This window comes from Sarcophilus harrisii, chromosome 5, assembly GCF_902635505.1.
Source record: "Sarcophilus harrisii chromosome 5, mSarHar1.11, whole genome shotgun sequence".
Taxonomy (NCBI): Eukaryota; Metazoa; Chordata; class Mammalia; order Dasyuromorphia; family Dasyuridae; genus Sarcophilus; species Sarcophilus harrisii.
In genome coordinates, this window is record NC_045430.1 from 276,484,521 (window position 1) to 276,511,963 (window position 27,443).

The following is a 27,443-nucleotide window of genomic DNA, read 5'->3' on the forward strand; positions in this document are numbered from 1 at the left end:
TGAAGCAACCAAGTCCATATAGTAAAGACTATGCTGGGGATAGAAAAATTCTGAAAGCATTAATGTAAGGGAGGGCAGAAGAATAATTTTAAATATTCATAGATGGTGACATTACCTTAAAAAGTATTGCAATTGAGAAGATGACAATCTAGGGCAATATATAAATATATGGGGGAGGAGACAGAGAGAACACATTTACAGAGGTTCAAATCACATGTTAATGTAGCAACTGAAAAGAAGGAATGAAATTTTTATTTATTTATATTTATAATATTTATTGATTATAATTTATATAATAATAGTAATAATTTTTAATTTGGGGGCTAGTCTGAATTTAACAAAGAGTAACAAATAACAGTACTCTATTTGTGTACATAATTATGGCTAAAATTATAATTTATGTATATAGTTCAATCCATAGTCAGTCAACAACTATTATTTTTAGGTACTTACTACGTGCCAGGAACCATGAAAGATGGCCAGGAAAAACCCCAACCAATTCCCATTCCAGTCTGAAAATATGCATATACAGGATAAATTGGAGAGAAGCACAAGAGGAAAGTATTCCATTTAAGGGGTATTGAGAAAGGCTTCCTAGAAAAGGCGGTATTTTAGCTGGGACTTGAAGGAGTCCAGGAGTCAGGGATGAAAAGGGAGAGAATTACAGCTTGTAGGACAGATTGTCAGTGAAAATGGCTGGAGATGGAGCATCTTGTTTGAGCAAGGACGCCAGTGTCTCTCAATGGATTGTAACGAGAGGTTTGGGAGAGAAGGTGGGAAGAGGCAACACTAAATAGAGGGCTTTGTATTGATCCTGGGCTTGCTAGAGAGCCCCTGACTTTATTGAATGGAAGTGGGGAGAGGCTTTAAGATCACTTTGAGAGCTGAGTAGAGAGGGGAGAGCCTTGAGATAGAGAGATCAACCAGTAACCTACTGCTATTGTCAACAGTTAATCTAGAATTAGTCATTGGTGAGTAATAAATAATTACTATTAGTTATTTAGGCAAATAGGTGAATGAATGAATAAGTGAATCAATTAATTAATAAGCTAAGTGACTGATTTAGACTGATGTAAGAATAGAGTTCTAGAAAAGCCCAGCATTGCTAAGAGTGAATCATGAAGACTTGCCATTTCTCCCATCTTGGGCACGTGTATTTGCAAATGGGAGGAGGATACTTTGACATGGTCAAAATGGTTCTCTTTCTGTCAGCAATTTTACTGTGGCCATGATAAAAAGGGGCTAAAAATAATTTTGAAAAATATTCAGACTTTTAATAAAATTCTGTTTTGGTATTTGTTCTTTTTTGCCAGCAAATTATTGGAGGCAGGATATGAGGCTGGCAAATTAGGGGGTAGTGTGCTTGTTAGAACTTAAATTGATCTTGATTTTTTTATGTCCTTTTCACCCTTGAGAGGAAGACTGGTGGTATGGCAGTAGAGGAAAAGAAAGGGACCATGCTGGGAAAGGTGGCTTGGTTTATATTGGAAGTTCTCAGCCTTTTTCATTTCAGAACCCCTTCACATTCTTAAAAATTATTGAGGTTATATCTATTAAGATTTATCATACTAGAAGTCAAAATTTATTTAAATATTTATTCATTTAAAATAAAATAAATTCATTATGTCAACATAGTTAATTTTAATGAAAAATATCTATCTTCAAAACAATCTGTTTGAAAAATATCTATCTTCTAAACAATCTGTTAAGAAAAGTGTACTTGTTTTCTGTATTCTTGCAAACTGTTTAAGGTTTTGATTATTAAAAGAGCTGTTTCTGAATTCAATTTCTTGTGATAAATTGTGATAAAGTATGTGAAGAAAATTCAGGTTCACCCAGATATATAGATGGAAAATGGAGGAATATTTTATTAGGAAGGAGTTTTGATATCTGAGTCCCTAAAAAAAAGTATTCAGGGGGCCCCAGGGCAATCAATCTTGCTTTGAGAATCACTGTTCCTTGTAATGACTAACCTACCATCAGGTCTACTTTTCAGGGAGTGGGGAATCTCTAATTTCTAAAAGAGAACTTGGAATTTGGGCTCCACTCAGACTCCTGAAAATTCTCTCTTATTCTTGGATGTTACCTTCTGTATAGAATGCTTTACAATTGAATATTTCAATTAGACGGAGTAGACAAGACCTTTCCTCTCCCTACCCCTAAGTGCCTGCTCATAGTAGGTTCTTAATAATAAATGCGAGTGTTCTGACTGCTCATGTCCAAAAGATGCCCTCTGAGCGTTCAAGGTGACCCCTAGGATTTGGGGTCACTGTCACTGTCACTGTGCAGAGAACATTCTGAGGGCTACCTGAGATGACCTTGGTGCTGAGTTCTGGAGAATGTTCTTCCTTATTGATGAGCCAGGAGGACTGTGGTGAGAACCTATTGGCAGACATCAGAACCAAGAGAGCTGGAGGTTATAGGGCTTTCAGGGCAGGTAAATTGGGACTAGGGATCCCATGCAGGTGTGAGTGCTTGATGAACTCTTTTTCGCAGCTTTCCACCTTAAGTTTGCTGCCCAATTCTCACCTGTGATCAAGAAGCTGGAGTGTGCTCAGTGGCCACTCTCTGGTGAATTGTTTTAACAGACGGGCTAAATCAGACAGAAGGTGACCAAGGAGCCTCAACGGATCAGTGAGTTTTCAGGGGGATGTCTCCCCCAAACATGTGAATACTTAACCAATGGAATGGGCAGGTGTGAACAATTTGTTCTAATGGGCCACGAAGGCAGTAGAAGCAGGTGCTGAGGAGTCCATAGAGCTTGGTTGGACACTGAAGATGCTGCGCTCATCCACTGCATCCAAGGTCATTGACAGTCATCCCCAAGGTAGGATGAATACCAGAAAGATGTAATGACAACTGATTAGAGCACTTATTTTAGTAAGAACAGCTTCTTGCTGACTTGCAGGGAAAGCTGAGCCAAGGCAAGGTTAGCAACATTGAAACAGAAAAAGAGTGGGCGGCTTTCAGAGATTTGGTGCAGGGCACTGCATTTATTCCAGGCACCTGCAAACATCAAGGTCGGTTCTATGAAAATGATGAGGAAATTCAGAAGCTGTTAAACAAAAAATGAGAACTCTACAGAGTTTACCAGCAGGATAGTTCATCCATCTCCAAGAAGGCAGCATTTAACTCCATCAAAAAACAAGCTTAGAAAGATGCATGATACTTGCCTCAGAAAGAAGGCAGATGAAATTCAGGTTTATGCTGACAATAATTATCTAAAGAACTTTTTGGATGCCCAGAAGTCTATTTATGGATCAAAGACCTTCTCAGTTACTCAGCACTGATTGATTGATTAATGATCAGTACATGATCCTGGAGACATAGACTGAACACTTCCATCGTGTTTTCAATAGACCATCATCAACCAATGCTGAAGCCATTGACCATATACTTTAGGTTGAAGTCCATCCATTTCTAGCCATTGAATATCATTAGGCTCTTCTCATGTGGCAAAGCACCTAGTCCTGATTTTATTCCAGCTGAGATTTACCAGGAAGAGTCTTTTTTTTTCTTTACAAGTTGGTCCCCTGCTCATGCAAACATGGCAAAAATCTTCTGGGTTATATGTTGCAAGAGGAGGTTATCCCCAAGGAGTTCAAGGATGTTCCCACTATCCATCTCTATAAAAGTAAAGGAAATTGTGACAACCACGGAGGTCTCTCTCTTAGTCATTGCTGACCAGATTCCTGCCAGAGTCCTCTTTAATTGACTGATCCTTCCCCTGGAAGATGGTCATCTGCTGGAGAGCCAGTGTGGCTTGAGAAAGTGCCAAGGAATGGTTGATATGGTGTTTACTCCAGGCAACCAGAGAAAAGCCAGGAGCAGAATAAGAAGTCTGTACACACGCTTGTCTATCTAGCCAAGGCCTTTGATAAATCAATCATGAGGGCTTGCAGAAGATTATGACAAAATGTATTTTCCCAGAGAAGTTCCATCAGTATCGTGTGCCAGTTCCACAACAGCATTTTTGCCTGGGTTCTGGATAATGGGCAATGCTTTCCCAGTCACCAAAATCATGAAGCAGGATAGTGTGTTTGCTCCCATGCTTGTTAGTATGATGTTTTCAATGATGTTGTTGGACATCTTCAATAAGGAAGGAAATGGTATTGAGGTTCTTGCGATGGAGAAGGCTGTGGGAACTGAGTGTGGACCACAGCATAGCATTCACACTCTTTCTGTTGTTGTTTGAAACAGCAGGAGACTGAGCTCAAGTGGCCCTTCTTATAGACCTTCGTCCACCCTCAGTGCTAGAGCCCCTATTAACTTGTAATTTTAGCATATTTGCATAGAGACAAGTTCTCTCTACCTGTCTTTTAGAATGTAAACTCCTGAGTTTACTGATTACTTCTGTCTCTATATCTCCAATACCTCGCACAGGGTATTGATTGGTTGATGACGGCAGCCAGAGAATCACACCTATAGAGACAGAGCTGTGGCAGACAGTCTAGCCATAATCCTGGTGGGTTCCTTTACTTCCTCTCAAGCTGAAGGTGAGGAACCCCCCTCTCTCTTCTCCTAGCTCATGATTTTGGGGATGCAATTCTGAAGGTTAAATGAGACGCACAGGAAGCCATCCTTCCGATCGGACTCCCCTGCCTGGACAATGCCGTCTCCCTCAGCTATTTACGTGGGCCGGAGACTGAGGATGGGGATGCAGGGCAACATGGGGTGACTGCACATTCCACCATTGGAATACTGACATGGTCGAGGAGGGAGGCTTCTAACATTACATGTGGGCACATGTCCACAAATAGCCTGTAATGGAGACATTGCTGGGGAGCCAGGAGGGGGAGAACGGAAACCTGAATCCAGGGACGGAGCCAGAGTCAGTCATATTTCAATTTAATCTGGGGTGTGTCATTTTTGAGACAGGAAGAGAGGCGAGTAAGAAGCTAGGAGTTTTGAGTGGGTTTTGGCAGCACAAAGTCGCAGGACCTTGAGACCCCCCAACCCAGCCCTTACAGCACATTCTGAGCTTCCTTCTTTTTTATTAATATCGGGGTTACTGCCCTTGAGTTCTGACTGCTCTGAGCAAGTAGCCTTCCACATTTCACAGCCACAAAGCATCGCTAAAATAACCCCAGTAAGAAAAAAGTGGCTTCTTGGGTTAAGAGGTAGCCTGAAATTCCTCCCTAATTTCCCAGCCCTGTCCTGCTCTTCCATTCTAGTCCCAATTCATTTGTAGCATTTGTCCCAGTTTATGTACCATTGAACGAATTCAATGGGCTCCCTACACAGTGTTTCTCATTGCCTGAACAATGGGCGTGCATTATCCATTTGGATTGTTCTGGGCAAATTGATAATAAGTAGGTCACTCTCTTTTGTAAAATTATGTATCTCAGTGAAAAAATCCTAGTGATGTTTTATGCAATTGGTATATTGTGCAAGGACCTTCCCTTTACTGGTTCTCAGAAAGTTTCCAGATGTTTGGCGTCTGCGATATAACAAAACTCTAACTGCTGAAATTTCTGCCCTAACATCTGGTGCCCGAAGGTCTAGGCCTTTGTCAGTAATGTGGAGAAGAACACGTTTTTGGTAGTTACAAGTGTCAACCTTCCTCTCACAAATGTTGAAGAGTAAATTTTGATTGATACAGAATATATGCAAACAACAGTAGCCAGCTACATTGGTGAACAGAGTGCCTTTTCTCCTTAATATGAGAATCCTTAGGATAGTTCCCACCTTTCTCTCCTTGATCTAGATCAATATTCAAGTGTAGAATCCAAGCGCAAAAGATGAAAGTCCTTAAGGCAAAGGTTCTCTGGAGAGAAGCGATCTTAGGGTGGATAGACCAGTTAGAAACAAGGACAAGTCCTTAGGACCCGTCTTTGTTCTCCTCCCTTCTGATCCCTTTTACTATTTGGCTTTTCTGTTGGGAGATTAGTCTAACACCCACACCCAAATGGGAATGTAGGGAGCAAATTGACAGAATCCATCCTGGAAGAATGGCAGTGGGTTCCACATCTGGAGCTGAGGAGGAGGGGAGGGAAAGGCCGGCTACATCTTGAGGAGAGGTTAGAAAAACTGAGCTTCTGATCCCACCTTCACCATTCCATTCAGCAGATCACTGCCTCAGAATACTTGGAAACTAAAAAAGTTGAAATCTCTCACATGTATCATCAACATTTTCAATTTACAAACATTTATCATTAAATTTTATGTCACTTAAAATAAAAAGGAACAGATGAGTTTTTCCTTCGTCCTTCCTGCTCACTACCTGATCTGAGACAGTCATAGTCTTCTCTCTTTCTTCTCTCTACCTTTTTTTCTCCATAGACTAACCACCTGGGACCTTTAAGACAACTCAACAGTGATCTCATCTTGTCCCTGAGACTTCCACTCAAAGAACCTGCTTCAATAAGCTTTATAGATTACTACGTATGATTCTATTTGGGTGTTTTTTCCTTTCCTTGGTGTGACTATTAGTTTATTATAAATTATTCATTTAGTGTTAAATTAAAAATAGGGTTTTAGTCAGTCAGGCAGTCTATAAGTTTTTATTAAGTATCTGTCTTGTGTCAGCCACGAAGTGCTAGGGGACAAAGAAAGGCAAAAGTCAATCCTTGTTCTCAAAGATCATACACTCTAATGGGGGGAGAGACCACGAGCAAATAATTATGTGCAATATAGGGAAAAATTGGAAGAGATCAATGGAGGGAAGGCATCCGAATGAAGAGGGATCTTATTCTGAATATGAGTCCTTCATCCCTCTATCCTGAAGCAGACCGTATTCTTCATCAATTCTTTAGATTTATGGTTCATCATTTAGTTGATCAGAATTCTTTCAGAATGATCTATTTTTATAATATTGATGATATTATATAAATTTGTCCTCTGGATTTGCTCACTTTACATGGCATAGTTTCATACAAGTCTTTCGATGTCTCTGAAACAGTCTTTTTTAAAAAAAAATTCTGACCGCATAATAGTATTCTACTACATTCATGTGCCATAACTGGTTCCCCAAATGATGGGCACCCCTGTAGTTTTCAGTTCTTTGACATCACTCACAAAAACTACTATGAGTAAATAAATATATACCTGGGTATGTATTTTACAAGCAGGTTCCTTTTTTTCTTTCTTTGATTTTTTTGCGGGTAAATCTAGCCTGGATATGTACAATGGCATGGTTGTGCAGGTGAAGGCAGGTGTATGCTGGTGAATGTTTGGCAGTTGACAGACTTTTGAATTTAGTTTGCATCATTAACATTTCCTCCACCTCACTCGTGAGTCTCAACAATCAAGAAAGCAACAAGAAGCCTGGATTTGTTGGGTTTGCTAGTTTCTGAAGTTCATGCAGGAAACTTGAGGATCGGCTCTTCGGGTCCAGGAAGAGCTGGCTGCAGCCCACCCCTGGAAAGGCCATGCATGGTTTGGCAACTTTTGTGCAGAATTCTAAATTGCTTTCCAGATCCACAGATCTACCGGCATTGTACCAACCTACCTATTTCCCTGCAGCTCTGGCAATGTTTGCCATTTTATTTTCTTGATACTTTAGTCAATCTCACGGATATGAGGTGAAACCTTAGAACTGCTTTAATTTACATTTCTCCAGTTATTATTGGTTTGGAATATTTTTCATATCACTATAGATAGCCTGAGTTTCTTCCTTGAGATTTGTCTGTTCTTATCCCTAAACCATTTATCATTTGGGAATGCCCCTTATTTTTATAAATTTCTTCTCATAAATTTATATTTTATAAATATTATATATAATATATACAAATAAAACACAAATGCATTTTATATATTATATAATAAATATATTTTATAAATTTATATATTTGTATTATAAATTTACACATTTCTTTAGCAAAACTTGCTCCAAAGATTTTTTTCTTCATTTTACTGTTTTTCTTTTAATCTTAGCTATGCTGGATTTATCAAACACTTTGTAATTTTATATAATGGGCTATGAATAGCATCATATATAACAAACCTCTTTTTTTCTATTCTTTTGTATAATGTCAGTCCCTAGGAATCCAATAATCTTCTTCTTTGAATATAAAAACATTCACATTTCTTGATATATGTCAAGTTTATAATTTTTAAAAAGTACTTCTCTTCCTCCCTGCCCCAATAAAAGGACTCTTATGGGGAAAACTTTCAATAGGTTAAGATTCCCAGAGGTCTTGGGAGAATGGGTGGGTAAAGCAGGATGCAGATTGCAGCAAAGTAGAGCTAAAATGGAGAGGAATGAGTGTATGGGGAGACATCAGAGAAGGAAACAATTTTCATTTCCTTTTTTCAGTAGATTTAGGATCCCAAGGAAAAGGGGAACAGTTTCCCTCACTACTGGAGTAGGGCTCTAGCTCTTTAGGATCCTAACTATGTACAAGCAATATCAGTCAGACTTTTCTCATATCTTTATGATTATTATTGGGTTCCTGGGGATTGACATTATACTTCACACCCATAGTGCAGACTGATCCAAGATGTGAGACACACCCAGAAGATGATGACTGATAACTGGCAGCCTGCTACCCTGAGAGCTGAAATGTCACTACTGACCTGGTCCCCGGAGCCCTCCCTGCCGGTATCTTGTACAGGGGATGTTCCCTTGGATCTGAATCTCTGCTGGTTCTGGCTCTCCCTAGCACTGACCCTCACACGCTTATTTTTTTCAGAGGCTTCAGTGCAGATGCCCAAGGCTGCTTTAAAATCCCAGCGCCTCTCTCCTGTCAAGCTCCTTTGATAAGCTTTGTATTTTTACTCATCATACTTATATGTCAGGACACTGTGGGCTGTGCTGTAAACACTGTGTGATAACATCTAGTTCCCAAGATCGAAGTTATCTCTCCTATTTCATCCCCACACTTTCCTGAGATGGGACAAAAAAAAATCCAGCCTCGAGATATAAGACATCAGTGGGAAATTGGTATTGTGTGTGTCGAAGAACCTGGGGCACTATATTAAACTTCAAAATGAAAAAATGATACCGATGGCAAAATTCACTTACTTCCTCACACAGAGGTCAACAGGTAACAGTAAGGAAATCGAGAAGCTATTTTTCAGGTGATCTGTAAATATTTCATGTGTTTAGAAATGGATGTTGTAACCTAATCATTTTGGTGACTATAAATTCTCAGACACCATTGATCTCTGTCCTTTTTATTATACCTGAGAAACCATGTGTAAGGAGGAGAATCAGAACCTAGAGGTTACAAAAGTGATTCATTTTCCTCGTGCATGTTTAAGAAATAAAAAATGGATGTATTTTTATTATATGTAAATTTACTATAACCTAAATTAAAAAATTCTACAACTAGTAATTTTTAAAATTTAAGTTATTTATGTTTTTTTAATAATAGCTTTTTATTTGCAAGTTATATTCATGGGTAATTTTACAGCATTGACAATTGCCAAACCTTTAGTTCCAATTTTTCCCCTCCTTCCCCCCACCCCATATTTAAGTTTTTTTAAATCATTGGAACAAGCTGAGATCTAGAACTGAAAAGGGCTTCAGAAACCTCCTAGAAAGGTTTCAGTTTCCTCATCTGTAAAGTGGGGATTCCATGGATTTGTTCTCAGGATCAAATGAGATAAGAGATACAAAGTGCTTTGTCCAACTTAAAGCATTATATAAATGCCGGCAATGATGATAATAATTATTATGACGATGATGATGAGAGTGTGATGAAGATGCTGCTGCTTCTCCAGGCCATCTCTAAACTCTAAGCTACAGAGCTGTCACCTGTATTCACTGGTAAAGGAAACTTGGCATCCCTGATGAAATGATGAATCTGGATGAAATTATCATTATCAAAGCAGGGGCTGTGCTTTTTATAGGTTCAATATTATATTCAGGAGCATAAGAGATGAATAATTGTAAATGATTAACAATATAATAATATCATTTTTAATTTAATAATGATAATTAATAGGGTAAAAATCTACTGAAATTAATATTGAAGCCATCCCCAAGGAGAGAGAACATCCTTGTTACTTCATTAGTTAACAAAATGGACTCACATTTTATTATCCTTATTGTCATTATATCTATGGCCCAAATCAAGCCAATGACCATTTGATTTGAGAAACAGAATTTCTTACCTCTTGGGATAAAGTTCCATCTTTGAGATTTCATGAGTTTAGGGTTTAGAGTTTAAGAGTTTACTAAATTCCACGAGTTAACCAAAAAGCAAAACTTTCCTTTGATCAACTTTAGTATAATAAATTTCCCTAAAATACAAATTCTGGAGTTAAATGAGGATTCCAAGTCTGGGTATAAGGAGCTCAGGGGGCATTTGAAAGTCATCCCAAGACATTCCCTTCAGAATGGCAAGTGCTAAAATAGTCTACCCCTCTCGTAGCCCTGGCGTCGTGCTCAGCATCCTTCTTTGCTTTGAGACTTTCTATTATGGGGAATGGGCTACAACTCGCTGTGTGCTAGTTTTCCAGAGCAGATTTAATACTTGGAGCCAGTGAATCCAGTGAGTTCTCCAGATGAGAGCAGATGAGCAGAGAGAAAGAGATGGATGCTATATAGGGAGAAGGCAACTTATTGGATGTGTGAGCTGGAAAGAAGGAAGCATCATAAGAGTATAGACTCACAACTCTCAAGATGGAAGGTACCTTTGGGGTTATTAGACCGATCTTCTCATTTTACAGGTGAGATATAATCTAGGGAGGTGATTGGTCCGGGGATGTATGGATGGAATAAGGAAAGGTCAGCATCCAAACTTGCCTCATCTGACTCCAAATTCATCCCTGCCATGCTGACTACAGCCCTAGGAGACTGGAAAGTTGGTGACACTATTTCCAGCAATAGGGATGGATTATGGGAAAATAAAACGAGCTCCATTTTGCACATGTTCCACTTGGGGAGTTCCTGAGAAATCGAGGTGAACATAATTAGTACATAATTCATAAGTGAGAGATATTAGGAACGGAGAAATGGACTTGAGCGTCATCTGCATTGGAATAATGACTGATCTGATGAGATCACCAAGGAAGAAACTGTAGAGAGTGAATAGAAAAAGGCCCAGTATAAGTCTAACTTTGGGGGAAGGGAGTATCTGCCTTTAGTTGACAAAAGGAGGTAAACGCTTCAGGAGGAGACTGAAGTGAGGTTAGCTATGTAGGAGGAAGGCAAAGAAAGGAGTAAGCAAAGGGAGAGTAAGGCGGAGATGTGAACTAGAGTTGAGTCCAGGGAAAAGACCCCTGGTTTGCTTAGTTAAACAATGGGGGAAAGATAAGAGTATCTCTGATCTTGCCCCTGACTCAGTGATAACAACCTGGAGGATGGAGTTTGTTCACTTCATTTTTGGCCAGACAGTTGGGGTTAGGTGACTTTCCCAGAGTTCCACAGCTAGCAAATGTCAAGTATCTGAGGCTGGATTTGAATTTCCTCTGGCTCCAGGGCTGGTGCTCTATCCACTGCTCCCACTTAGAGATCCAGGGACTTGCCCACTATTAAGGAACCAGCACCCATCAGGGGCGAGATCTTCCTTATTCCTTGACAGGTGCTCTCTGCCCAAAGCCAGCATTGCTCTGAGCAATATTTGGTCACAGAAGAATTGCACATGTTTAACCTATATTGGACTACTTGCTATCTAGGAGAGGGGGTGAGGGGAAGAGAGGGAGAAAAATTTGGACCAGAAAGTTTTGCAAGGGTGAATGTTGTCATCTATTTTTGCATATATTTTGAAAATAAAAGGCTATTATTTAAAAAAAAAAAAAACTACATGACAGGGACAGGCTCTATTTCTTTTCCAGGGCTGTATAGGAGTAAAAGACTCCATTATTCACACATTCATTCAGTAAATGAGGAAGGGAAGCTCTTTGAAGTCAGGTTTCTGGGATATTGGTCTAAGAGGAATCTTGGACTTGGAACTTAGTGGGAAAATAGCACATATCATACTAGCTCACCTTATTCTTAAGATGCCGGCAGTCTCTTCTCGTGCCACAAATATTCTTTATTTTCAGAGAAAAATATTTTTCAATGTCATTCAATAGCAAATACTCAGAAATTATCATTATTGCTTGTCCTTTGTTCTCTAAAAGGACCATAACATCAGGGAGGGGATGCCATGATATGCAAGGGAACTAGATTGAAGTGAGGGAGAGCTATTTCAGGTCACCTGCCTCACTTTTCCCTTTAGAGTCATCTGGGTCCATTGGCAAGATATAGATCAAGAAGACAGTCCATTAGTACTCCTCAATAGCATATATTCCAAGAAAAATTAAAATCCATCTGTTTTTGCAACAGTATGCATTAAAGAATAAAGTGAGTGACTAAAATTTGTATCATAGATCAGAACTCTGATTCAATAGGTTTTGTGTGAAAAAAGAGCCTTTATAGAGGTCCAGATAATGATTTTTTTTTCTTGAAAGAGATAATTCCAAAGATAATTTGGTTTGTTTTATACATTGAATTTTATATTGTTATTTTAAAATATTTTTATTGCACAAATAGACCAGAAAATGGAATATTGATTCTCTTTACAGTTTATAATGCTTTGTATTTTTTGAAACCTCAGGTACAGCAATTCTATTTGTCTTGAAATTAAAATAATCATTTATATATAAGTACTTTAAAATTATGTTAATTATATAAATTCTTTAAAGTGATAATTTAAGCAAGTAAAATCATGTGAATCTTACATTTCAATTGTTGAGACAAACTTATAACAATGTTCATATTTTTAAATGTACCTTTTTATGCACCGTTGTTTATAATACTTTAAACAAACAAGTACCAAATTTAAATATTCCAATCTATATACAAACTCTCTAATATCTGTACAAGAGGATGATAGTGATGATAACCATCAGTAAACCTTTGCCTTCGATGAGAAAAAATTTAAATTTAAGGTTACTCTATTCATAATAGTAATAATTGTAATATATTTTAAAGACAAATTTCAATAAGTGGTGTCCAATTTTGTGAATTATCACTCAGAATTTTTAAGAAGCCAGTAGAGGACAAATTAGAAATTCTAAGAAGGCATTTTGTTACTGTTTACTTGTGTCCAACTCTTCATGACCCCATTTTGGGCTTACTTGACAGAGATTCTAAATGGTTTGCCTTTTTCTAGTCCAGTTCATTTTGCAGAAAAGGAAACTGAGGCAAACTGAGACCAAAGGCACTGGCACAGTTCCACCCAATGTGGCATCCATACACCAAAGGCTGGCTGGATGGCTGGCACAGGACCCCTAACATGGCATCTGTGCATGAAATCCGAACCATGGCCGAACCTCCGGGCCTGCATCGGTCCGATGAGCCGGCCCGACACACTGTGCCGTGACTCTGACATAATGGGCCCTTTTGGTCCTCAAGGATGATGGACGTCCCCTTTCAGCAGCACATCCTGTACAAGTCTGGTCACATCTGCTTGGTTTTGCCCATTCCACTTTGCCTCAATAGTCTTTTGTGCCTGTGAGGAGGAGGGCCTCCTAAGGGAGACCGTGCTCCCATGTTGGGGCAGAAGGGTGATCCCTCCTGGAGACATAAACTGGGTCAGAGCTTCTTCCGCCGCTTCCCCTTTGGGCTGGGGAGCCCATGACCCTTCTGTGTTTTAGGGTCCTTGGGAGACCTGAGTCTCCTCCAAATGAATCTTCCCGTTAATGCGGGAAGGCCATGGGCTCAATGGGCCACGTGGGACATTTCCTGAGACCCGAACGGCTTGCAAGAAGTGGGTGGGGAGGGGGCTAAGCTGCTCCCCCACTTACAGCCCACTCCAAGGTTATCGTGGTAATAAGGGGTGCGGGAAGGAGGGCTGCTGAGCAGGCAGCATGGGGCCTGACCACCCGCCTGACCTTTGGTTCTAGGAGGTCCAGTGAAGCTCCCAGTGCTATCTATTGGTATACTCTCATAACGCAGAAGATTAGGGCCAGAAGGGGCCTTCAGAGCCACTGAGTTCAATCAGGGAAACTGAGGCCCAGAGGCTTGACTAAATCACATAAGGCAAAAAGTGGCAGCTTCAGAATTTGAATCTGGGGCCTATGACTTCAAATCCTGTGCTCTTTCTGAAATATCCGCACTTTAATTTCCCCAAGAAATTTAGTTAAAATGAAAAGAAAAAATATATATTCTATGTCTATACATATATTCTACATATAGGATCAGTCAGCAAGCATATATCATATCAAGAAACTAGGTGGATAGAACACTGGACTTGGGAAACAGGGAGACCCAAATTCAAATCCTACTTCAGATATTAGTTATGTAATCCTGGGCAAGTCATTTGAAATCTATTTGTCTCATCTTTAAAATGGAACTAATAATTGTTGCTATCTCCTAGGGTTTAGGGGAAAAGAAAATAAAGTATTATTTGTAAAGTGCCTTGCAAACTTTAAAATCCCATATTATATATGATGTTTATTATTATCGCAACCAGGCCATGGGATAAATTCTGAGAATATAAAAAATTAGGCTCTGCCCTCAGAGAGCTTGCTTTCTATTTTTATAAACCTTTTTTCTTTTCAAAACATATGCATAGATAATTTTCAATATTCAACCTTACAAACCTTGTGTTCCAATTTCCCACCCCCCCCTTCCCCAGCCTCTTCCCTAGATGGCAAGTAATCCAATATAGGTTAACCACGTGCAGTTCTTCTACACATATTTCCACATTTATCCTGCTGCCCAAGAAAAATCAGCTCAAAAGGGAAAAAATGAGAAAGAAAATAAAATGCAAGCGAACAACAACAAAAAAGTGAAAATATTATGTTGTGAACCACACTCAGGATGGCGGAGCTTACACCCTAATAAGGAAAATAGCATGTAAAAATGGAGCTGGAAGGCAACCTTAGCAGGTGACCTCTAGCCTTGGAGGGACCAAGCTTTGAATGCCAGATCAAAATCTCTGCTTGTTTCATAGGCAGCTCAAAATCCCCAGACCCTTAAAAGGCAATGCCCTCTGTCCTGTTTATTCTCAGATCTTTCCAATATGTATTTTGTTCTTGACATTTATTTTCATTCATGAAATGTTAGGACTTGAAGAGACGAGGCCGGTTTTCTCTCTCTGCCTCCCCAGTCCCCCAACTCGGTATTTTGTTAACATTATCGAGCTTGCTCTAAGACACAGAAGCTCGCAGGAACTATTCCCTCATGGGGGTCTCACCTGGCTGGAGAAAGGCTGCCTTCGTGACAAATGCATGGGAGCTCTATTTAGGGAGCAGAAGAACCTGCCTCTGAAGCAGCTTTTCTCCTTTTATCTTATGGGACGCGCCAGGATTTCTCATCATCAACTCCAAGGAAACCTTGCAAACTGAGCTCATCTCCTGTGTCGATCTTGACCCATTTCACTTGGTAACATCTCCCAAGAGAAAACCTTGTGCAGATTATAATTGTGCAGGGCCCTCTCTTCCTCACATCTGGGCTGTTGCTAAATCCACCTTTTATTCCTTTTCAGAATATCTCGTTCCTACTTCTTCTATCTCTAAGACTATAGCCTTCTTTGTTTATCCCAATGGACATACAGAGACATGTCTATTTTAGCATTTCTTCATATCTCTGTGGATTTTATTTTTTTAATGCCCCAATCATTTCCCAGTAAACTCCTTGCCCCAACTCTAGAATGCTTCCCTTGTTATAATAAAATCAAAATCATAGTCCATAAAGCTCCAAAAGGGCCCGAGACTCTCCTCCCCTGCCATCTAAGCATCCCTGAGCCTCTGCTCTCTGGGTTCCATATTGGGCATTGTGCTTACTCTGAGGGCAGCTGGCATTTTGTGTAGTTTTCATTACAGACGTAGTCACTGCGAATGCTGATGTCCTGGTTCTGCCTACTGCGCTTGGGATCAGTTCATATTTGTTCTTCCATCATTTTTCAGTTGTATCTGACTCTCCATAACCACATTTGGGGTTTTCTTGGCAGACATACTGGAGTGTTTTGCCATTTCCTGCTCCAGCTCATTTTACAGATGAGGAAACTGAGGCAGGCGGGGTGAAGTGACTTGCCCAGCTGGTAAGTGTCTAAAGCCAGATTTGAACTTTCTGACTCCAGACCTGGCTCCCTATTTACTGCATCCCTATTTATCTGCTGTTTGATTTATATAAATCATCCTCAAGTTTCTCTGAATTAAGAGCAGAGTGAGACAGACCCTCATGGTCTAGCCAGTCCAACCTTCTCATTTTACATTTTACAGACCCTCAAGGGTCTCCCCCACACCTGAGGAGGATTCCCCTCTGCACTCCTCCCAAGAGTCTCTAGTTGTTCTGGCCTGATCCTGATCGTGCCTGCAGCAGCTGTCCAGAGGTCAGAACCAGAATGTCCTCTCCAGGCCCCTCTCAAGTCCTCTGCCATGTCCCTGCCTTGTCTTCTGCCTTCTCCCTCAGCCTAACCCTGCCTTGGAACAAAGCTCCTCATATGAACGTGAGTTACCATAGAATTACCTCAATGAACTGATCCGAGTCCTTCTAATGCTGTGACTTCCCTAAACTCCAAATTTTCTCACTTTGTTCAGGAAGAGCTCGAAATTTTAACCGACTTGTGACTTGTGAGGTAACAAGTTGTTTTGATTACACAAGAAAAAAACACACAAAAAACCCTATTTTATACAAACAGCAATAAAAATAATACAGTTTCTACTGGAAGTAGGATGAAAATTGTTTTCTCAGAGGTACTAGGCTCTATGTTACAAAGAATTAAGAAATGTAAGCCATGGTCCCTATAGTATTGAGCTTATCTAACTTGGGAGATAAAATGTAGATACATAAAAAGATGTTGTGATAAAAGCTAATATGTGGTAAGTGTTCTCCGCTCCAGAAAGCTGAATTTCCTGATTGCTGCCACTGAGGCCATGGGTCACCATGCTAAGACTCTTGCATTTGTGTTTGAGATCTGATTCTATTTATTATCTGTGTAAACCTAACTTAAAACTTTTGTTCGCAAAATATCACAAATATTGATATGGACTGATCTGTGATAGTTTACCATTCTTGTATTATTCTGATCAGCCACAGATGCATTGAGTATCAGCATTGTGATATCATTTTGGTCAAATTCTAATATGAAGGACAACCGATAGCTCCGATAAATTAAGTTTGTATGCTATTCTAACATTAAATATCACTGTTCTTTGGGAAAAAAAAAACTTTTATTCATGTGTGGACATATTTTTTTAATTGTCAATCAAGGCTAGGAGGCTAGATCGCCTCAGTATTGGAGACATCTCTTGCCAATGTGGAATAATAGCTTATTCTATGCAGACATGTATTTCTTATATCTACTGTCCTGGTTCAAATGTAAACAAAAATTGCAATATGGAAGCTTGCTTTGTGTTATAAACCTTGTCCACAATGAATGGAAACAGTTCCTGCTTTAATTCTATTCCTTGGACAAGGAAAGCATTTGAGGTCTATGAATGCCTTTATTCTCATCTGGGAAAGGAGGGAATAGAAGAGATGAGTTTCAAGGTCTCTAAAATCTATGATCCTGTGAATTCACAAAATAGGAAAATACCAAATGGCTTTCATTCTTGAGATGTGGTAAAGGTACAAAAATGACAGCCGGAAGGTGCAGAAGCAAAGCATGAGGGAGCCAAGATGATTTGTGATCTGGATCTGCAAAGGGAGGACACACTGTAATCAATCAATCAATCAACCAACTAACCAATCTACAGTCATTAATGAAGCCACAGTTGGATAATAATGATTAATAATAACCATCATACATTTATATACCTGTGCTATGAGGTATGCTGAGGGTCAGGGCTCACCTTTCAGAAGCCTCTGTTGATGTATTTCCTTTTGTACAAAAACTAGAAGATATTATATATACATGAAAAGTAAAAACCTTCCATGTTTAATCAAACAGATTAACAAATTAAGCGACAAGGAGAGATCCCTCCCTCTGCTCCTGGAGATCATTCTCTACGTTACCATGTCTCTAATGGAGGAGATCCTTCCACACAGAGAATGATGATTATAAGACACTCATGTAGGGCACAATTTAAGAACATTAATATGGAAGACAGGGTGGATTCTGGATCATTAATCTAGAGCCAAAAGGGACCTCAGAGAGGAGGGACATAAATTTCTCATTTCACAGAAGAGGAAGCAGACTTAGGAAAGTGACTTGCCCATGGACATAAAGCTGATAGATGTTTGAGGTGGGATTTGAACTTGTATCTTCCTGACTTGAAAGCCAGTGTGCTATCTACTATGGATGTAGGGAGAATCCTAAGAAGAATCTGAAGATTTTAGTTGAAAAGTTCAGTGTCAACAGTATGACCTTTTTGGTGGTTATTGTTCAGTCCTTTCAATTGTGCCTCTTCATGATCACATGGGAGTTTTTCTTTTCTTTTCTTTTCTTTTTATTATAATAACTTTTTATTGACAGAATCCATGCCAGGGTAATTTTTTACACCATTATCCCTTGCACTCACTTCTGTTCCGATTTTTTCCCCTCTCTCCCTCCACCCCCTCCCCTAGATGGCAAGCAGTCCTATATATGTTGAATATGTCCTAGTATATCCTAGATACAATGTATGTGTGCAGATCCAAACAGTTTTCTTGTTGCACAGGGAGAATTGGATTCAGAAGGTAGAAGTAACCCGGGAAGAAAAACAAAAATGCAAACAGTTTACATTCATTTCTCACTGTTTTTTTTTCCTTTGGGTGTAGCTGCTTCTGTCCATCATTGATCAATTGAAACTGAATTAGGTCTCTTTGTCAAAGAAATCCACTTCCATCGGATTACATCTTCATACAGTATCGTTGTTGACATATATAATGATCTCCTGGTTCTGCTCATTTCATTCAGCATCAGTTCATGTAAGTCTCTCCAGGCCTCTCTGTATTCATCCTGCTGGTCATTTCTTACAGAACAATAATATTCCATAACATTCACATACCACAATTTACCCAACCATTCTCCAATTGATGGGCATCCACTCATTTTCCAGTTTCTGGCCACTACAAACAGGGCTGCCACAAACATTTTGGCACATACAGGTCCCTTTCCTTTCTTTAGTATCTCCTTGGGGTATAAGCCCAGTAGAAACACTGCTGGGTCAAAGGGTATGCACAGTTTGATAACTTTTCGGGCATAGTTCCAGATTGCTCTCCAGAACGGTTGGATTTGTTCACAACTCCACCAACAATGTATCAGTGTGCATGGGAGTTTTTCTTGGCAGAGATACTGGAAGAGTTTGCTATTTCCTTCTGCAACTCATTTTATAAATGAGGAAACTGAGGCAAACAGGACTAAATAAATTGGCCAAGGTCGCACAGCCAATATGTGTCTGAGGCAGGATCTGACCTTTATAAAACAAAGAAAAATCCAAACCTCCAAACTAATACTTGTATTAAGAGAGGAGGCATATTTTATACATTAAGGAATATAATAATCCCAGTAATTGCCACTGGTCTGATCACATTTGGAGTACTGAGTTTAATTCTAATTTCCACAGTTTTAGAAAGACCTTGGCAAGTTGAATATGGAGGAGGGTGAATAGAATGCGAATCCTGGAGACTTGGAACACTGGCTGAAGAAGGGGGATGTGTAACCTGGAGAATGAAAAACTTCAAGAAAACAGGATTTTACCTGCTTGGCCCTAGAGGGTAAAATGAGGAACCGTGAGTAGAAGTTGTTGAAAAGCTGATTTTCAGTTATCTATAAGGGAAATCTTAAAACCCTAAAGCTCTCCAAAAGTAGAACAGAGTCCAGCCTGGGAAGACAGATCAGACCTAAAAGAATAAGCCGATTTATCTTGGGGAAAACCATGTCCACCAGGTCTGACTAACGCAGTGAGTCATGACAATAGTTGATGTAAGGTTTGAACTCCACGTGGTCCTTGGGCCATGGGGAATGGTGTTTAGAGTCTGACAGACTAAGTTGGGGCTGCTCTGGAGGTATATGGAAGAGCACAATCCAGCGAAGAAAACTCCAAATTTTTTGGGCAATCACACCAGAAAGTCCCCACTGGTTATGAAACAATGTCTGGAGGAGCCTGGTCTATTTTTCCTGTCACTCTTACTATCTTTATGATTCTAAACATCTCCATTAGAGACATGACTTCCTCGAGAGAATAAAGTAAACTCTTTGAGGTAAAGTCCTTATATCATTCTTGGCCAGCACTGTACCTGGCATACAGTAGGCACTTAATAAATGCTTGCTGATTGATCCATTGATTCATTTCCATCTTTATTTTTAAATGCAAATCCAGAGGGCAGTTTTCCCTTTAGCAATGTATGCTAACAGGAACTTCATGTCAAGTTTGATAGGTAATGATGTCAATGAATTCTCAGAATCCTTCTAATACAACTTTTTCAGCATCTTCTCATGGGTTGGAGATGGTTTTCCCCTCCTCATGTAGACAGCTCAGGAGAAAAAAAACTCATGCTGAGGGTTCACTTTTTAAAAACTAAGCAGAAGAACAAGTATAGCAACAAAACAATTTGTTGTGAACATAGCACTCAGCACAGTGCCTGGCACAGAGGGTGTACCCCAGAAATGCTTATTTTCTCTCCTTTTCTCCAAGTTATATGGATTTTACATGTATTTCATGTATCTGTGACTATATTCATTGCCTTCCCTGAGAGAATGGTGGTTCTTTGAGGTTAGAGATAGCACCAAGTTCAGTGACTGGGACACACTAAGGACTTAATCAATCCTTGCTGTCTGGTCAGTTGGTTACCAAGTGGATAGGGGTAATCTTTATCCCACAAGGTCCCCAGAAAGAATGACCTTTAGCAAGGTTAAAACTTGCCACATGAAAGCATTAAATGGACAGATGATCTCTTCTCAAGGAACCATTTGCCTTTTGGGTTCACTTAAGAAGCAGAAGAAAGTTTGGAGGCCGAAGACACAAGGTATCTTTAAGAAAGACATTTCAAAAACAATCAATGACCCCCTATTGCCTGTAGGGTAAAATATAGACTTCCTCACCTGGAATTCAAGACCCTTCATGATCTGACTCGTTAGTAAGGGAAAGGCCCAGTGATAACACAGCTTCAAGGTTGTTTGGAGACTTACTGCCTGAGAATGAGCTGGGAGAACTGGAAAGAGAATCTTGTGCCTAGAATTGTGCAGCTATGGGTGGGAGACAAGAATCACATCTGGGTCTTCCTAACTTCAAAACCGGCTCTTTGTTTCCAGTATCCTGCCAACCTCAGCTTAAACATGTCTTTAGAAAACATTGGTCATGTTGAAAGCCAACCTGGGAAGACAAGAAGGCTTCCAGCAGCCAAATATCCTAAAATCTTGTTGATTTCTGTAGTTGGAATTGAAATGTCCTTCAATTATTGGTTTCATTTCATTTCCTGGTTCTCCCTGTTATATTTTCTCTGCTCAATGTTCCATCTGAAGTCAGCATTTGGGGATGCTATGACCCTGTTCATTGTTCTAATTGAGGACAGAATTGTCAACAAATCAATCAAGAGTTGGGCTGCCTTTTTGCTCCTGGTCAGGAAGCCTTTCCCCCACCCCTTCAATGATTAAATTATGATCAATATGGGAGGAGAGATTTTTTAAAATCTCATGCAGATTGCTATAATTCATATGGGAAATGTTTTTTTTTAATCAGCTTGTAAATCATATCATTCTTCCTTCCCCCTTTTCCTTCAGGGTTTAGTCATTGAAACTCATGAGGGAGCAGAGAAAATTGTTTCTTGATTTCTTCTGGAATTATATGGTACCATGAGGAGCTGCTGCAGCTGCAAGAAAGCCAAGTTTACCTTCCTTATATTGTGAAAGAGCATGTCCAGGACAAGCTTTCCGTCTGGCTCAGAGGATCCCTTGATTTATAACAGCATAGACATATTTTTTATTTCCCAGCACACAGACAGACAGTGGGTAACTGGTTACCAGCAGAAGCTTTTCTAGGAGTCAATTTATTGTTCCTTGCAGCCCCTATAGCTTCATCTTGCTCTGAGCCATCCACCTGGGTAAATGAAAACAGATTGGACACCATCTAACCCACTATAGTTTTCCACCCAAAAGCTACTAAAATGTTTTCGTGTCAAGGTTGAATATCTTGCAATGGTCGTTAACAACTCCCACCACTAGCTAAATGCTGCAACTGGTTTTTACTTGGCTGGAAGTGAACAGGAAATCATCGTTCTTTTAATGTGGTTTTTGGCTGGGGTGCCAGTTTGGGCTGACAACTTGTGCAAAACTCAGAGGAAGGTCACACTCACACTTGAGGAGACGCTTTCTCTGATATGACTTCACCCCAGGCATCTGAATAGGCAGTGTGTTGGAAATACCCAGTTTTAACTTAGAGCTAAGAGATTAATCTCTTTGCATGTGCACAAATAGCACTTTATAAACTGGATTCAGTTGTTTTTTATGAAGCAAGATCAGCTTAAAGTCTGGCTGTTTATCTGACTCCAGACTGTGCTATCTGATGGTGTCTCAGCACTGGCAAAATACAGATCGAGTATTGCCCGTGGACAAAGCACTGTGCTGTGTACTTTGGAGGCCACAAGGAAATGGAACCTGTATTCAAGGAGATGACAATAATAGGTGACATAGCTGTGATAACTGTGGCACAGTTATCGAGGCGAGTGAGTGACATCATTAAAATAACTCCAGATTTGGAGCCAGATGACCTGGGTTCAAACACTGGTTTTGCCATTCACTATCTGAATTTTCTAGATCTTAATTTTCTCATTTATAGAATGATGGAAGGGGATTGAAACAGAAGGTCTACATCTATGATGTTATATATTTAATATATAAATATATTATTTTATTATTATGTTATATAAACAAATATTTATATATTTTATATATTTATTACATATTTAGATATTTTTGATATTTATATGTCTCATACATCTATGATGCTATATATTTAGTTCTATAATAAAAATTTAATGTATTATCTTTATTCAGAGAAGGGATTATAGCAAGTAAGGGAGAAGTTGATAGCCTAAATCCAATTAAAATATATGGTTTCAACTAGTGTGATAACATTTCCTGAGATGCCCTTTCCCAAGTGGAGTCTGCTCATTGGATTGTTTATCATACCTAAAGGGAGCCTCACTTTCCTGTTTTATAAAGTAAAGGGGGTGATATTAGGTGATTTCTATGCTCTCATCTCCTAGGGTTCCATGTTTGATCCCTTTGTTGTTGAAGCCAAAATTCGTGTTTTATTAATGAAATTCCAAGACTCAAGAAGTTCAACTGGAGAAAGGAGAGAAAAAGGAGCCATGGGATATTCTGATGTAGAAGACAAGCCACATTGGGACAAATATATCTCTTACATACATATATATATATATATATATATAGATATATTTGTGTGTATATACAAATATATCTCTTACTCTATAGGTCTTCCTAAGCACCACCATTTCTAGGAAAACCTTTCCCTTTGCTCCCTAGTTTCCCTTCTCTCAATATTGATTTGTATTTATTGTATGTGGAGGGGAAGGTGGCAGTGGATATATACCCATATACACACATATTTATGGAAGTGTTACCATTCCTGAGAGAATTCTATGAGAGCAGGAACTATTTCATTTTGTCTTTTGTTTTCCCATTGCCTAATATGACATTCAAAAAGTTCAAGAGACTTAGTTTTTGCATAATTTAATTATTTTATTAATAACACCAATATGTTTATTAATAAAAGGTCATCTCTCTTAGATCAAAGACACTTCATGGTGGTGAGCTCACAGTTTATATGTCCCTAGAAGAGTAAATATTTTTGAAGGTGGCAATCAACATTGATTAGCTATTGATTAATGAGAGAATGGATATTATAATGAGAAGCTGGACTATTTTACAATGAGGGTCTTGGGGAACATGATAAGGATCACCCAAATTTGATCAAAAAGTTTTACCAATTTCTCTCTTATCTTTTTATCTGACAAAGGCAAGAATCAACACTTCCTAGACCTGTGTGAACAAACACAATGAGCAGGAATCCTCTTATTAGCCAAAACTTACAATTTCTTTTACTGTCCGATGAGATAGCATCCTGGGCAAATGTTTGAGAAAGATTTTCCACTCTGGATAAGGAAGTAGAAAAGGGGAAAAACCTTGGTTCTGATTCAATAATTAGTTGTTAATACATTTCTCTCACTAACTTGGTGCCTAACAGTAGGAACTTATATTCATAAATTGTTATGAATATTTATGTTATGTTATTCATAAATTATATTCATGCTTGTTTGCTTGTCTGATTGTCTGATCTCTCCTATAAATGTGTCAGCTGAAGATAGAAGGGGATCCTCAAAGGGGGAGGGGAAGAACTATTTTCAAAATGAGAAATATTTTCTACCTTGGAGGGATTGCAAGATCCAAATTCTGAACTGAGCCCTTCCTTTTCTCATTCCAATTGTAGCAACATCTGGTCCTGGATTAAGTCCTGGATTAAATCTAGATTTGTGATTAAAAAATAATTCTCTTCTTAGATACACCATGGGGAAGTCTTTGTATCTTTGGGGTTTTTTTCTGAAAAATGTGGTTAATAATATTGTTGCACATTTTAGGAATAATTATGACAAAAGACATGCTATAAATAGCACTCATATGCTATAGATCTCGAGATGCAAAGAAAAAAGAGACGAGTTCAATCTTCCGTGGTTTTGAAGTGCTTTTTGTGGGCGTATTGTCTACTCATGCACCTTCTACTTCATCTGAAAACTACTTAGGTTGTTAACTGTCATCTTGCGGGTTTGTCACAGATGTTCTGAAAATGAGGGCAACATAATTTTTAGGGCTGTCCAAATCAGATCAGATGAAATCTGCCCAAGGAAAACCAATATTATGTGACCCTACTCGCAACCCCTTCTCTGTGACTTTTTTTAGTGAAATGACATGAGGGGCAGCCTTCATCAGTGGGAACAACATCATTAATACTGGGAATAACCAGGGGAAAAAAAAGCATTATTTCTTTGAGGGGAGAGGAAAAGAAGCTGCCAAATGGAAAATGTCAGAAATTCAGAGAAGGAGAGTAAGGAGGGAAACTTGTTGACCATATTGCCTCATTGATTGGGCCAAGAGGAAGGGAAGCCATGTGTCAATCATATTTAATACTCTTGACTATTCTCGAATTCTAGCTGTAGACTTTACCTTCTTCTCTTAGTCAAAAATGTTATGACCTAGAATTCTGGGTTTGGAAGAGGGATATGTGGAGCCAGCCTATTTGGTCTTGGGGAGCCAATTGTTAAATTTTCAGTGTGAAAACTTACATGTTAGAATTTGGCAAAATCTTGTCCAATTCTCTGTGAAACCCACTTGGGTTTTCTTTCTTATGAAATGCTCATTTTAGTGCATAAGTTCACAATAGGTATTTGACAAATGCTTGTTTCCTTCCTTTTTTTCTTAACATTACTTAAAGGAATACTAATTAAAGAAATACAATTAATGATTAAAGAAAAAATCTCATGGAAAACCTTTTGTTTCAGTGAAACCAGATTACATAAAGAAGAAAATTAATTTTCTCAATAATAAAATAAAAAAGATGCAACATTTCATCATAGGCACACATTTACACTTCATTTTAAGCTGTACCCATGGCATGTTTCTATAGTTTCCCTTTCTAAATCTCAGTTTCTTTGTCTGTGAAAGGAGCTAATATTAAGTGATTTTTTGGGTCCCTTCCAAATCAGGAATTTTTGGATACACTGGGTACAAAGTCTATATGTGTGTTTATATTATATAAGCCTTCCAAATCAGGGCGAGAGAACCATTGGTGGTAAGCATAGTATTTTGAAATCTTTTTTCTCTCAAAAGTTGGAAAACCATTCATGAAGAATATGCTAATATTTCCCCCTTTTAACAGAGCTTCATTTCACATCATACCAATTTTTTTTCTTTGTGAATCCCTGCAAATTTAATCTTTCTAAGCTGTATAACAGAGTCTAGCAATTAGCATTTTTCATTCACTTGATTTTTTCTTCATGGATAGTTAGATCCAACTCATGTGAATAATTATATTTTTCCTTTAGGAGGCTCTATCATATTCTAAGATTTGATATGATCAACATGGTGTCATTTACAAAGAGAAGCAAGAGAAAGACATTTACATCTAGAGGTAATAATTCTCAATATATTTAGGCTTTCCACTGGAAAAATACATCACAGAGGTAAATACCATTTGCCTATTTTATACATTAATATAAATAATAAAAAATACTTGAAAAGTTATTTCTAATACTATATATTTCAAGGAATAGTGTATAATTTTGACATATATGATAAATACCTTGTTAGAGAGTCAATAAAACATTATTTGGTACAATAAAAAAAATTGACAAAAGCTACCAATCAGGCTTGATTTCTATTTTGTTGATTGTTTAGATTTGTGGCAGTGTTGGAGAAACTGTCAATGTAGATTTTTCTTAAAAGTGTGTCATAGGCACTTTTTTGGAGGGGTCAGTTGTTAAATATTTACCAGCATACCTCTGATTTGGAGTCAGAAAAAAAAAGAATAATAGCTAACATCTATATAGCACTTACCATGTGCCAAGGACTGTACTAAACACTTTAGAATTAATATCTCATTTGATTCTCACAATAACCTTGGAAGGTAAGTGCTATTAGGTCAGTTTAGGAAAATTTGGATTCAAACCCTACTGATTAGCTGTGTGGTCCTGGGCAGGTTTTTGAACCCCTTTGATCTTGTTTCTTAATGTAAATTCAAGATAATATTAACACAACATCACACAGTTGTTATGAGGATCAAATGAGGTAACATAGGTAAATGCTATTTACATAGTAGCCCTTAGGAGAGGCAGGTGTTCTGATTCACACTAGCAGGAAGAATCCCGACAAGGTCAGATCACATCTGAAGTATCATGTCATTTGTCAAGAGAATCAAAGGAAGGACACCGGCATGTAAGGTGGAAAATGAATGTATAACTCATACAGGATTGACAGCATGTATGAGAGGTAAGATGCATGCAAGAGGGAAGGCTCAAATTAGTAACATATTCTCATGGATCTTTGGAGGACATTGAAATGAAGTAATTCCAGTTTAAGTCAAATGATTATTTCTTATAGAATATTTTCTTTTTAAACATTTTTCTTTAAGGATGTGATGAAAGGAAGAGAACTTTTGCTATTTTATTGATTTAACTGAGTATCATTGATAAATGAAGATGATTTGGAAGGGACAGGAGAGCCTCCTATGATGTTTCTAAAACCATGTCATATACCTGACCTAAGATTTTCAAAATTCTGCCCACATGGTGGAAGAATTTCGTTAGTTGAAGATATTACTAGCTGCATGCTAGGTAAAGAAAGGAACAACTCCACATGTTGTTTCCCTGTAATATACTTAGTATACAACAAAGAACTGGATAAGAACCTTCAAGTTAAATCAACATGTACTTTATTACTTGATAGCTTAAGTACATAGGTGGATATGAGCCAGAAGAGCAAAAAACAGTTTGGAAAATGTGACTCACTATCAAGAAACAAGAGGCCAAAAACTTGTGGACTTCCCAGAAGCCTCTCACCTCTGTATCATTAGTATTGTTTTCTACAAAGGAGTTGTATGTATGGGGAACAATGAATCACAGAACAAAA